Raw genomic sequence first — 14,775 nt, 5'->3', positions numbered from 1 at the left:
AAGGAATATAGGCATTTAGGGGCAAAAGGTGGGTCCTTATTTTTATCTTTAAGATGGAATGTGGGAGTAGGATATTTGTTAATGGAGAAGATGGGGATATTGCTTGAGCAGATGCCCTTCTTTTTGCTACATCTTTTTTTTTTTTTTTTTTAAAAGAACTAGACAGGGTCTTTTTCTTTTTTGGGGGGGTGGGTGGGTGGGTAGGAGTTTATTAATTAATTTATTTATTTTTGCTGTGTTGGGTCTTCGTTTCTGCACGAGGGCTTTCTCTAGTTGTGGCAAGCAGGAGCCACTCTTCATCGCGGTGCGCGGGCCTCTCACTATCGCGGCCTCTCTTACTGCGGAGCACAAGCTCCAGATGCGCAGGCTCAGTAGTTGTGGCTCACGGGCCTAGTTGCTCCGTGGCATGTGGGATCTTCCCAGACCAGAGCTCGAACCCGTGTCCCCTGCATTAGCAGGCAGATTCTCAACCACTGCGCCACCAGGGAAGCCCCTAAGATGGAATGTGGGAGTAGGATATTTGTTAATGGAGAAGATGGGGATATTGCTTGAGCAGATGCCCTTCTTTTTGCTACATCTTAACACTTAAATTTACTTTAGTTTCCAAACTGCTCTCTTATACATAGTTGAATTTTAACTTCCCAGCAATCCTGTGAAGTTGTAGGAAAGATATTTATTATCTCCAACATGCGAAGAATCATTTCTAAAGAAACCAGATTTGATCAAGTTGGCTCAGGTCTCGTGACTGAACCCAGATGGCAGTCTTCCAGTTCCCTGTGCAGTGCTTTCCCCACTAGATCAGGGAATCTCACACTTGACAATTCAGAAGGTCTGGGTTTGGGCTTAGAAATCAACATTTTTGTCACACACTCCAGGAGACTGATTGTGATGCAGATGTGTATTGGACCACACTTTAAAAATACCTACTCTACACCATATTGTATTTTGGGTTTCAGCTTCTTTTTAATTGTGATGTACTAAAAATAGCACTTTTAAGATGGAACTTTCCAGTCTTCTCTTAAGAGAAGACTGAAAAGTTCATTTAAATGTTGTGGTAAAAATCGAAAATGATACAAGCACAAGTTTATTTATTATAACCTTGCTGGTAATAGCTGAAGACGGGAACCTTTCAGATGTCCATTAATAGAGGAATGATCGAATAACCAAATGGTACAATCATAAAGAGGAATAATATGAATCTAAGAAGGAATGAGGAAGACTTCTACTTTTTGCCATGAAGTTATCTTCAGGATCTATATTAAGTGATAAAAATAAAGCAAAAAAAAAAGTGTTTATATAGTATGCTACTTGCAGGAAGGAAAATATAAATATATTTATGTATATGTGTGTGGATACTTTAGGGTAAATTCTTAATAGAGAATTACAGCTAATAAATACCGAAGGATGCTGGAAATAGAAAACCACTATTTCACAACATCTAATGAAATAATGGAGTGCGGCAACAATCATTAACAGATGCTAAAATTACGAGGTGAAATTGGAGCTTTCTAATGGAGAATCAGCTTGACTACACTTGAACCCACCGAGCAATCTCAACATCACTACAAGTGGAACAACTAAACACTTATACTCCTCCTGATGTGCTCTGATAGAAAAGAAACAACACCACGTGTGAATTATTGTTGCCCACACCCCCTCCCTACAGATTTGAACAAGAATCTCATCAAGCTTCCGTATCTAAGTACCCGTTTACAGGAAATATAGGAGACAGAGGAACATGTTAAACACCACTAGGAGAGTACACATCAGTCAAGTCCTAAATGTGGGATATTCTACAAAACAAATGACCCAATGTCTTCAGCAAATAAATGTTATGGGGCGGGGGTGGGGGGGAAAGGAGGGGGAACTGTTTGTTATAAGTGAAAAAGACTTAAGAGACCTATAAACAAATTCAGTGTATGAACCTTGTTTGGAATTTGATTTGAACAAACGAACTATTAAAATGCCTTTCTTTTTTAAACAACAGGAGAGAATGAGACATTTTCTGTTTATTGCATGTTATTAAGAAATGATTGATAATTTTATTGATTCTGATAGTGGTATTGTGAGTATTTTTTTAAAGCCCTTACCTATTAGAAACATTTGCTCTTGAATTGATGTGATGCCTGAGATTTTCTTTTAAAATACTCCATCAAAAGGGGAAAAAAACATGTTTAGGCAAATAGAAGAAATCAGAATGGTAGAATGTAATCACTGTTGAATCTTGGTGATGTGTTCATGGGGGTTGTTTACAGTTTTCTCTCTACTTTGTTGTATATGGAAAATTTACATAGTAAAAAAGATGAAGTTGTGCTATTTTAGAGGCAGAATCCTGGCAAAAGGCCTGAATTGTAGCCTCTTTTTGTATAACTCAGGGACAGTCATAGCTACTCACTCCTTTTCCTCCTCCCTCCCTTCCTTTTTACATTTCTTCAGTTCCTCTGTTTCTTCAAAAATTATTTACTGAACCACATTTTGCAACAGGCACTATTCTGGTGCCATCAGCCTTACAAGATATAGAGACTCTTACTATTCTTACTTTACAGATGAGGAAACTGAAGCTTAGAGGGGATAAGTTTCTTGCCCATAAGTCCACATCTGCCTGTCACCAAAATCTGAGCTCTTATGCATTTTGTGCTGCTTCCCAGGAGTAGTCCTTTCATTTCATAGTTTCTTAATTTTAATTTTGTTTATGGATAAATTTTTCTCAATGAGTAAATAAGGATAAATCAAGTGGAGTAGCATCTATATATTACTTGCGTGTGAGAAAGATGTAAGATATCTTTCTTATCGTAATAATTACAAAGACCTAATCAAAGGCAAAGTGGCAGTGAAAGAGAAATCCATAGCAACTTTCTTCATATTCATAAAAAAGTAAAACTCTGTGAATTGTAACTTTAAGCCACAAAATAAGGTTTATTTATGCTTGTTCTTCAATGTCATGTATTTGATCGTCTTCTTACTAGAAGTGAAGGCCAGAGAAAAAATGACTGATTAATTTCTTTTGCATTTGTACAATACGTTTAGGACCGATGAAATAAAGAAATCCTTTCAAACTAACAAAGCAAACAAATAAAATCTTGAACTTCCCTCGGGCCACCGTTTGCTTTACTGTCTTGCAAAATTATTTTGGCATTTGTAAAACGCTGTTGTGCCCGTGGACATGTGCTGTCATGACACTGTCATCTGTCATGTGTGATGCTCTAGTTGTAAGATATAGCAGTCATCAGTCAGGGAACAAGAGTGAGAGCTTCCCTGAGTTCCTGCTGCCGGGCGTCTGTGAATCATACCCTCTGCTTTACAAGATTTAGTGTGACTTTCCAAAACACTGGCATGTGCTGCTTCGTGGCTGGTCCCACATAATGATTTATGCCCTAGAGCTGTCTGACCAGAATCTTAGAAAATTAGACTGATGGGTCTGACATTGTTGTTTCCTTCAAGAATCAAGGCACTAAATTCAGTCAAGCTGAATGAAAAAATTTTACCCATATCCAGGGCGTGCTGGTGAGGTCATCAAAAATGGATGAATAATAAATACTGTTAGTATTTATTGAGTCTACCGGATGCCAGGAGCTCTGCTAAACCCTTTAAATACCTAATTGCATTTAATCCTCTCAGTAATCCCATTTTAAAGCAGACGTGGCTGAGGCACAGAGAGGTTAAGTGACTGGCCCAAGGTTACACAGTTAGTAAGTGGCAGTCTCAGAGCACCAGCAGAAAGATGTGAACACCCAGTAATCCACACTGCCATGACTTGTCCCTCTGAATTTTCAGGGCACCTTAAAAACCTTTGCTGTGTGACAGAGCTCCATTTTACAGTTTTACAGATGTCTGGAGCCAAGCAGAAGGAGATGAAGAGACTGATAAAAGTACCTGTGGCAAACCTTTGGTATTTGGTATTAGATACACAGTTGGTGTTAGAACACAGAGTCCCAGAGTGATTACTGTCTAGTAGGAAAGCCAGCTGGCCTGGCTACCTTGCAAGATGGTTAAAGGACATAAGCATGGATATTCATTCAAGACTATCAGAAATTAGTTCAGAAATGAAATGAAAACCAATGGCAAAGATACCATCCTGGTATAAATTTTAAAACCTGTCCTGATTATTGAAAGGGGTGTCTATTTCTTATCAACTTATTAGAAAAGCATGGAACCTGCCTGCTTTAAAATTCTAAAACCTCTTCACGCCCAACTCAGTATTCATTATTAATGTGGTGTACTTTTCTCAGAAGAATAATATTTTCACAGATGCTATTCCTGGCTTCAGTCACATATAGAAACATTGGAATGAGCACAACATGGTGTTTTGCTTTTTTTTTTTCTTAATGGGAACTGTATTTGATAATGCATATGCTACAAACACCTCTAAAAATAATTTGCAATTGGCAGGCTGTTTCTTTAGTGTCTTCTCCTAGTCTTGGAGAGGAAGTTTTAAAATTTAAATTTGATAAACTTGGTACCATTGGGAGTAAGGAGGAGAAATTTTGCCAGCTTATAGGATCAGAATATGCGTTAGTATTTATGTAATAATTGAGAGTGACTCAACATGATTTTTCCCTGGCTAATATCAGAAATAAAAATAAAAATTATGTCTCCTCCAGAGGGTGGTAGGCTTGAGTCAGCCACTTGTATGCATGACCTATGAGTCACCCACTGGTATCTTCCTCATCTTTCCAATCCCTGACCTGTGGGTTAGAAGTCAAGGATGCTTCTTTGGGGCATCCTTCATAGCTTCTTTTACCCTTCGGTATTTTTTTTTTGAATTTTATTTTATATTTTTTATACAGTAGGTTCTTATTAGTTATCTATTTTATACATATTATTGTATATATGTCAATCCCAATCCCCCAATTCATCCCACCACCAACCTCCCCCCCACCCCACCCCGGGCTTTCCCCCCTTGATGTCCATATGTTTGTTCTCTACATCTGTGTCTCTATTTCTGTCTTGCAGACCAGTTCATCTGTACCATTTCTCTACATTCCACATATATGCGTCAATACACGATACTTGTTTTTCTCTTTCTGACTTACTTCACTCTGTATGACAGTCTCTAGGTCCATCCACATCTCTACAAATGACCCAATTTCGTTCCTTTTCATTCGCTTTTATGGCTGAGTAATATTCCGTTGTACATATGTACCACATCTTCTTTATCCATTCGTCTGTCGATGGGCATTTAGGTTGCTTCCATGACCTGGCTATTGTAAATAGTGCTGCAGTGAACATTGGGGTGCATGTGTCTTTTTGAATTATGGTTTTCTCTGGGTATATGCCCAGTAGTGGGATTGCTGGGTCATATGGTAATTCTATTTTTAGTTTTTTAAGGAACCTCCATACTGTTCTCCATAGTTGCTGTATCAATTTACATTCCCACCAACAGTGCAAGAGGGTTCCCTTTTCTCCACACCCTCTCCAGCATTTGTTGTTTGTAGATTTTCTGATGATGGCCATTCTGACTGGTGTGAGGTGATACCTCATTGCAGTTTTGATTTGCATTTCTCTAATGATTACTGATGTTGAGCAGCTTTTCATGTGCCTCTTGGCCATCTGTATGTCTTCTCTGGAGAAGGTCTTCTGCCCATTTTTTGCTTGGGTTGTTTGTTTTTTTAATATTGAGCTGCGTGAGCTGTTTATATAACTTGGAGAATAATCCTTTGTCCGTTGACTCGTACGCAAATATTTTCTCCCATTCTGTGGGTTGTCTTTTCATCTAGTTTATAGTTTCCTTTGCTGTGTAAAAGCTTTTAAGTTTCATTAGGTCCCATTTGTTTATTTTTGATTTTATTGCCATTACTCTAGGATGTGGGTCAAAAAAGATCTTGCTTTGATTTATGTCAAAGACTGTTCTTCCTATGTTTTCCTCTAAGAGTTTTATAGTGTCCGGTCTTACATTTAGGTCTCTAATCCATTTTGAATTTATTTTTGCATATGGAGTTAGGGAGTGTTCTAATTTCATTCTTTTACATGTAGCTGTCCAGTTTTCCCAGCACCACTTATTGAAGAGGCTGTCTTTTCTCCATTGTGTATCCTTGCCTCTTTTATCAAAAATAAGGTGACCATATGTGCGTGGGTTTATCTCTGGGCTTTCTATCCTGTTCTATTGATCTATATTTCTGTTTTTATGCCAGTACCAAGCTGTCTTGATTACGGTAGCTTTGTAGTATAGTCTGAAGTCAGGGAGCCTGATTCCTCCAGCTCCCTTTTTTTCCCTCAAGATTGCTTTGGCTATTCGGGGTCTTTTGTGTCTCCATACAAATTTTAAGATTTTTTGTTCTAGTTCTGTAAAAAATGCCATTGATAGTTTGATAGGGATTGCATTGAATCTGTAGATTGCTTTGGGTCGTATAGTCATTTTCACAATATTGATTCTTCCAATTCAAGAACATGGAATATCACTCCATCTGTTTGTGTCATCTTTGATTTCTTTCATCAGTGTCTTAAAGTTTTCTGAGTACAGGTCTTTTACCTCATTAGGTAGGTTTATTCCTAGGTACTTTATTCTTTTTGTTGCAGTGATGAATGGGAGTGTTTCCTTAATATCTCTTTCAGATTTTTCATCATTAGTGTATAGGAATGCAAGAGATTTCTGTGCATTAAGTTTATATCCTGCAACTTTACCACATTCATTGATTAGCTCTAGTAGTTTTCTGATGGCATCTTTAGGATTCTCTATGTATAGTATCATGTCATCTGCAAACTGCCAGTTTTACTTTTTCTTTCCAATTTGTATTCCTTTTATTTCTTTTTCTTCTCTGATTGCCATGGCTAAAACTTCCCAAACTATGTTGAATAATAGTGGTGAGAGTGGACATCCTTGTCTCGTTCCTGATCTTAGAGGAAATGCTTTCAGTTTTTCACCATTGAGAATGATGTTTACTGTGGGTTTGTCATATACGGCCTTTATTATGTTGAGGTAGTTTCCCTCTATGCCCACTTTCTGGAGAGTTTTTATCATTAATGGGTATTGAATTTTGTCAAAAGCTTTTTCTGCATCTATTGAGATGATCTTATGGTTTTTCTCCTTCAATTTGTTAATATGGTGTCTCACATTGATTGATTTGCGTGTATTGAAGAATCCTTGCATCCCTGGGATAAATTCCACTTGATCATGGTGTATGATCCTTTTAATGTGTTGTTGGGTTCTGTTTGCTAGTATTTTGTTGAGGAATTTTGCATCTGTATTCATCAGTGATATTGGTCTGTAATTTTCTTTTTTTGTAGTATACTTGTCTGGTTTTCATATCAGGGTGATGGTGGTCTCATAGAATGAGTTTGGGAGTGTTGCTTCCTCCACAATTCTTTGGAAGAGTTTGAGAAGGGTGGGTGTTAGCTCTTCTCTAAATGTTTGATAGAATTCACCTGTGAAGCCATCTGGTCCTGGACTTTTGTTTGTTGGAAGATTTTTTTTTTTTTTTTTTTGCAGTACGCGGGCCTCTCACTGTTGTGGCCTCTCCGGTTGTGGAGCACAGGCTCCGGACGCGCAGGCTCAGCGACCATGGCTCACGGGCCTAGCCGCTCCGCGGCATGTGGGATCTTCCTGGACCAGGGCACGAGCCCGTGTCCCCTGCATCGGCAGGTGGACTCTCAACCACTGCACCACCAGGGAAGCCCCTGTTGGAAGATTTTTAATCACAGTTTCACTTTCATTACTTGTGATTGGTCTGTTCATATTTTCTGTTTCTTCCTGGTTCAGTCTTGGAAGGTTATGCCTTTCTAATGCCTTTGTCCATTTCTTCCAGGTTGTCCATTTTATTGGCATAGAGTTGCTTGTAGTAGTCTCTTAGGATGCTTTGTATTTCTGTGGTGTCTGTTGTAACTTCTCCTTTTTCATTTCTAATTTTATTGATTTGAGTCCTCTCCCTCTTTTTCTTGATGAGTCTGGCTAATGGTTTATCAAGTTTGTTTATCTTCTCAAAGAGCCAGCTTTTAGTTTTATTGATCTTTGCTATTGTTTTCTTTGTTTCTATTTCATTTATTTCTGCTCTGATCTTTATGATTTCTTTCCTTCTGCTAACTTTGGGTTTTGTGTGTTCTTCTTTCTCTAGTTCCTTTAGGTGTAAGGTTTATTTGAGATTTTTCTTGTTTCTTGAGGTAGGCTTCTGTAGCTATAAACTTCCCTCTTAGAACTGCTTTTGCTGCATCCCATAGGTTTTGGATTGTCATGTTTTCATTGTCTTTTATCTCTAGGTATTTTTTGATTTACTCTTTGATTTCTTCAGTGATCCCTTGTGTTTGTGTTTTTTACATTTTTTTCCGTGTAATTCATTTGTAATCTCATAGCGTTGTGGTCAGAAAAGATGCTTGATATGATTTCAATTTTCTTAAATTTACAGAGACGTGATTTGTGACGCAAGATGTGATCTATCCTGGAGAATGTTCTGTGCGCACTTGAAAAGAAAGGGTAATCTGCTGTTTTTGGATGGAATGTCCTATAAATATCAATTAAATCTATCTGGTCTGTTGTGTCATTTAAAGCTTCTGTTTCCTTATTTATTTTCATTTTGGATGATCTGTCCATTGGTGTAAGTGAGGTGTTAAAAGTCCCCCACTATTATTGTGTTACTGTCGATTTCCTCTTTTACAGCTGTTAGCAGTTGCCTTATGTATTGAGATGCTCCTATGTTGGGTGCATATATATTTATAATTGTTATATCTTCTTCTTGGATTGATCCCTTGATCATTATGTAGTGTCCTTCCTTGTCTCTTGTAACATTCTTTATTTTAAAGACTATTTTATCTGATATGAGTATTGCTACTCCAACTTTCTTTTGATTTCCATTTGCATGGAATATCTCTTTCCATCCCCTCACTTTCAGTCTGTATGTGTCCCTAGGTCTGAAGTGGGTCTCTTGTAGACAACATATATATGGGTCTTGTTTTTATATCCATTCAGCAAGCCTGTGTCTTTTGGTTGGAGCATTCAGTCCATTCACGTTTAAGGTAATTTTTGATATGTATGTTCTTATGACCATTTTCTTAATTGTTTTGGGTTTGTTTTTGTAGGTCCTTTTCTTCTCCTGTGTTTCCCACTTAGAGAAGTTCCTTTAGCATTTGTTGTAGAGCTGGTTTGGTGGTGCTGAATTCTCTTAGCTTTTGCTTGTCTGTAAAGCTTTTGATTTCTCCATCAGATCTGAATGAGATCCTTGCTGGGTAGAGTAATCTTGGTTATAGGTTCTTCCCTTTCATCACTTTAAGTATATCATGCCACTCTGTTCTGGCTTGTAGAGTTTCTGCTGAGAAATCAGCTGTTAATCTTATGGGAGTTCCCTTGTATGTTATTTGTCATTTTTCTCTTGCTGCTTTCAATAATTTTTCTTTGTCTTTAATTTTTGCCAATTTGATTACTATGTGTCTCGGCGTGTTTCTCCTTGGGTTTATCCTATATGGGACTCTGCGCTTCCTGGGCTAGGGTGGCTATTTCTTTTCCCATGTTAGGGAAGTTTTCGACTATAATCTCTTCAAATATTTTCTCTGGTGCTTTCTCTCTCTCATCTCCTTCTGGGACCCCTATAATGCGAATGTTGTTGTGTTTAATGTTGTCCTAGAGGTCTCTTAGGCTGTCTTCATTTCTTTTCATTCTTTTTTCTTTATTCTGTTCCACAGCAGTGAATTCCACCATTCTGTCTTCCAGGTCACTTATCCGTTCTTCTGCCTCAGTTATTCTGCTATTGATTCCTTGTAGTGTAGTTTTCATTTCAGTTATTGTATTGTTCATCTGTGTTTGTTTGTTCTTTAATTTTTCTAGGTCTTTGTTAAGCATTTCTTGCATCTTCTCCACCTTTGCCTTCATTCTTTTTCCAAGGTCCTGGATCATATTCACTATCATTATTCTGAATTGTTTTTCTGGAAGGTTGCCTGTCTCCACTTCATTAAGTTGTTTTTGTGGGGTTTTATCTTGTTCCTTCATCTGGTACATAGCCCTCTGCCTTTTCACCTTGTCTGTCTTTCTGTGAATGTGGTTTTTGTTCCACAGGCTGCAGGATTGTAGTTCTCTTGCTTCTGCTGTCTGCCCTCTGCTGGATGAGGCTATCTAAGAGGCTTGTGCCAGGTTCCTGATGGGAGGGACTGGTGGTGGGTAGAGCTGGCTGTTGCTCTGGTGGGCAGAGCTCAGTAAAGCTTTAATCGATTGCCTGCTGATGGGTGCGGCTGCGTTCTCTCCCTGTTGGTTGTTTGGCCTGAGGCAACCCAACACTGGAGACTGTCTGGGCTCTTCAGTGGGCCTAATGGCAGACTCTGGAGGGCTCACGCCAAGGAGTACTTCTGAGAACTTCTGCTGCCAGTGTCCTTGTCCTCATGGTGAGCCACAGCCACCCCCTGCCTCTGCAGGAGACCCTCCAACACGAGCAGGTAGGTCTGGTTCAGTCACCTATGGGGTCACTGCTCCTTCCCCTGGGTCCCGATGCGCACACTACTTTGTGTGTGCCCTCCAAGAGTGGAGTCTCTGTTTCCCCCAGTCCTGTCAAAGTCCTGCAGTCAAATCCCGCTAGCCTTCAAAGTCTGATTCTCTAGGAATTCCTCCTCCCATTGCTGGACCCCCAGGTTGGGAAGCCTGACATGGGGCTCCCCAGTGGGTGGACTTCTGTGGTATAAGTGTTCTCCAGTCTGTGAGTCACCCACCCAGCAGTTATGGGATTTGATTTTACTGTGATTGCGCCCCTCCTACAGTCTCATTGTGGTTTCTCCTTTCTCTTGGGTGTGGGGTATCTTTCTGGTGAGTTCCAGTGTCTTCCTGTCGATGATTGTCCAGCAGCTAGTTGTGATTCTGGTTTTCTCGCAACAGGGGGTGAGAGCACATCCTTCTACTCTGCCACCTTGGTTCCGTAGTAGGCACATTCTAAATGTTAATTGTGTTACCTTTGCTATGGTGGTAGATATTCTATATATTTTTTTTTTCATTTTTATCTTGATGGCCAATTGCTCAAAATTTAGAAAAGAATGGTAAATACCAACGCTTTTTCATAGATTCTGAAATTTCTTTAACTTACATTTCAATTATTTAAAAATAAAGATTTCACCTTGAAGAGACAGCCGTTCGGAGGGATAAGTTATCCATTTGCCAGTGGATAAATGAGGCCGTTTAATCAAAGAGAACATTCGTTACTCTTGAAAACCGCCTTTGATGATGAAGAAACATAAGACCGCATTTCCTCCTTAGGAAAAAGTCTGGTGGATAAAGGCCCTGTTGTTCCATAGTTTGATTATTCTTAAGGGAAATGTATTTTTTTTAATTAATTTATTTTATTTATTTACTCTTGGCTGTGTTGGGTCTTCATTGCTGCGTGTGGGCTTTCTCTAGTTGTGGCGAGCAGGGGCTACTCTTCGTTGAGGTGTGCAGACTTCTCATTACAGTAGCTTCTCTTGTTGCGGAGCACGGGCTCTAGGCGCATGCGGGCTTCTGTAGTTGTGGCTTTCGGGCTCTAGAGTGCAGGCTCAGTAGTTGTGGCACACCCACTTAGGCATGTGGGATCTTCCCAGACCAGGGCTCGAACTCGTGTCCCCTGCATTGGCAGGCAGATTCTTAACCACTGAGCCACCAGGGAAGCCCCGGGAAATGTATTTTGAAAAGCATTTGCTACATGCCCTACTATGTGCCAGGCTCTGCCAGAGGAATAATATAAAGATTACTGAGACATAGTGGAATTATTATGTAGAAGACCATCCCGGCTTTTCAGATCAGTTTGTGCAGAATTGTGTATGAGTTCTCCTTGAGCGGCTACAGAGATCGTCCCATAATGCTGCTCTTGCTAAGGTGTCTTTGAAATCTCTCTTTGGTATTTGCCTTTGGAGCCATTTTGCTGAAGATTTTTTACACTGATGGTATTTATTTTTTATTTTTTGAATTCTATTTTATTTATTTTTTATACAGCAGGTTCTTATTAGTTATCTATTTTTTTACATATTAGTGTCTGTATGTCAATCCCAGTCTCTCAATTCATCCCACCACCACCACCCCACCTGCCACTTTCCCACCTTGGTGTCCATACGTTTGTTCTCTACATCTGTGTCTCTATTTCTGGTATTTATTCTTGGAAGATGGATTTGATTCAGGGGACTGGCCAAGAACTGTTCATCACTATGTCTGCCACATAGGTGGCGATCAAACTGGCTAGAATAATGTTTGGTTAAAAATAAGCCAGGACCGTGAGGACTGCAGAGCATTGGCTAATTCATGCCCTTTCTAAAGGCTTTTGTTGTTAGGTGCTATGTGGGAATGCAAGCTAACTGTTTTCAATTTATCATATTTCTCCAGAGAAACTGAAATTCCCCATTTTGGGTGAAATCTCCCAATTTAAAATATGACAGTTGATTACCTTTTTTTTTACTTCTTATGGAAACAAAACCCTGATCTCTGTTCCAAAGTTTACTTATATTATTTAAGATAAGGACTAAAACCAAGGATGACGATTTAAGGTATAGTTGCACATTGCACAATGCATGTTTCCTCAAAAAAGAGCATGTAAATCACATATAATTAAATCAAGTTCTTAGTGCATTGGAGATACTTGTGATTTAAAGGAAGCCCATGATGAATCCTTTTGTCTTGTAAAGAATTATTCCCAGTTTTGTTTTGATAAATTATTATGGAAGGGATAGAACAAGACTGTAGAAAGAGTAAAGAGCAAAGGCAGTGGCGTCATACAAATATGTATCATATACTAGGTTTGCGACACACAAATTTTGTGGACAAAACCTTATATCATTTTTGTGCAAATTAAATCAGATAATGTATTTAATAGTTTTAGTGAAAATTAAAGGATATGTTTAAGCAAAAAAAAAAAAAAAAAAGCCAGGACCATAAGTAATATGACAGGTTTTCTTGTATGTCATGTAAACTGATTTTAGAGATGAAGGCATCTCCAAAAGAGGCATTCTGTAAGTTTTTTGCTCAAAACCAGTATCACTGGAATATATCTGTAGCTTCCCAACAGAGTGTTGCTTTGAAAGGAGTGGTGCTCATCTGTGCATATGTTATAATATGTGTCCTTAAAGAGCCTTGTACTTACCTCTTTGTAAACCCAGTTGTTTGTTTATTTTTTCCTTTCAAATGTATGGCCTTCTACCAAGCTCAGAGATATATTCCAAGAAAATGAAACAAGTTAGATCTACTGTAAGGAGACTTTAATGGGAAAAAATACATGTTTATACCAAGTTCTTTAAAGTTACCTGAACTGCAAACAGTTGCCTCATTATTGACTATGAGTATTTTACCATGATTTAGGGACAAATAAATTGCCCATCCATTGTTGAACATTAAAGTTAAAGAGTCCTGTGGTGTGGCCTGTTGACCTCATTCAAGCATTCCACAAATACATACATCTTTTGAGGCCAACTGTATGCCAGGCATTATCAGGCACTTGTGATGATGATAATGATGATACAAACATGCTTCACCTCAAGGAAGCCCGATATGCAAGAATACAAACTTATGCAACAAGTAATTTGAGTGTATTTAATAGTAGTATTGTCAATTATCTCTTTCCTTAAAGGATAATTTGGAGTTCTATGAAGTGGCAAGTCTCTCTAGTGCATTTGAAATATGGTTCATCCTATGACCACTGGAATGTGTATACACTCTTGAGGAAACACAACTCTGCCATAGCACCTGGTTGCCATGTGTGTGGTCCCTGAGGTCCAAGGATCAATCTCAGAGCCCATCTTTACCAAATGCGAAGTCTTGGTTAGATTGATGTTCTTGGCTCTAGAGGGAGGCTCTGAGGTGGTTGTCACATTTTGTCACCTCTTAAGGATGCTATCTGGGGAGGTAGGCACAGCAGTGCCACTGGGATCAGAAGACACACTTTCTAGTCCCAGCTCTCCTCTCCTTAGCGGTCACTTGACCTAAGCCTCAATTTTCTCACCTTCTAAGGGAGACCTATAACATGGTTTTATTCACAGCATTGTTGTGGGGAATGTGAGAGATGGGGTACGTGAAAGCATTCTGGGAACTAGATGTTAGTCCTTGAAGTCTTCATTGTCCTGATAGTGAAGCCTTGGCTGCACTGAGGTGGGAGGAGCTGTCTTGCCCTTGGAGTCCTGTAGCACTTTGTTTCATGGCTCTTTGCTCTTAGCACTCTTCCTCCTATGGGTTATTTGTATATCTTATCTTCTGAGGTCAGGCTTTACAAGGTCAGAGATTGTAGTGCTGTTCCCCTTACCCCCAAGCATTCTGTCTTCCCACTTCCTGTGTTACTAACAAAATCTCTTTTTTTCCCTGAGTTGCCAAAGTTTTTCTCTGGGAGGCTAGGTCCATGTTTTTCTCCAGGCAGAGGCTGATAAGTGCCTGATGCAATCATTTACTTTCAGAATGTGGTTAGTTTAACTCCAGAGTGTTACCTCGGAAGCTGAAGCTTCCAGGGAAAGGTGGTCACCCCATCTTCCCTGAGCGGGCTGTGCGTGCCGCCTTGATACACCAGGCTCTGTGATAGCATGAAGGAACCAGAAGACAAAGCATTGAACTTCCAGTAGTTTATAATTTTAGAGGTAGAACATAGGGTAATTGATTGATTTAGAAGATACAGGGAATGACTAAGGAACACAGGCAAAACAATAATGTTAAATTTAGATTTTCATTTTTGATTAAAAAAATTTTTTAATTGTATAGCTTTAAAAATTGAAAGCAGAACAGTGGTTGCCCTGGATTGGGCAGGGGAACAGGGTGGGAGGGAATGATGACAAAGGGGCATACAGAGACTTTGGGGGATAACGGATATGTGTATTATCTTGGTTGTGGTAATTGTTTCAGAGATATATACCTATATCAAATTGTAACAA

General features: G+C 39.2%; 1 protein-coding gene across 5 annotated transcripts in view; it reads left to right on the top strand.

Moving 5' to 3' along the window:
- Positions 1–14,775, top strand: part of CRADD (CASP2 and RIPK1 domain containing adaptor with death domain) — a 221,787-nt gene that overhangs the window by 118,269 nt on the left and 88,743 nt on the right. The window contains exon 3 of one of the 5 annotated variants that reach the window (XR_009533805.1): positions 8,337–8,404. The exons of 3 other annotated variants lie outside the window; for them this stretch is intronic. The gene's annotated coding sequence lies outside the window, so the exon portion shown is untranslated. Of the gene's footprint in view, positions 1–8,336; positions 8,405–14,775 lie in introns of those variants that run through there. One more of the 5 variants, XM_060113036.1, reaches the window with a different exon arrangement.

The sequence above is a fragment of the Mesoplodon densirostris genome, chromosome 11 (genome assembly GCF_025265405.1).
Source record: "Mesoplodon densirostris isolate mMesDen1 chromosome 11, mMesDen1 primary haplotype, whole genome shotgun sequence".
Classification (NCBI taxonomy): Eukaryota; Metazoa; Chordata; class Mammalia; order Artiodactyla; family Ziphiidae; genus Mesoplodon; species Mesoplodon densirostris.
The sequence above is the reverse complement of the archived record's forward strand: the minus strand, read 5'-3'. Positions and strand labels throughout refer to the sequence as shown.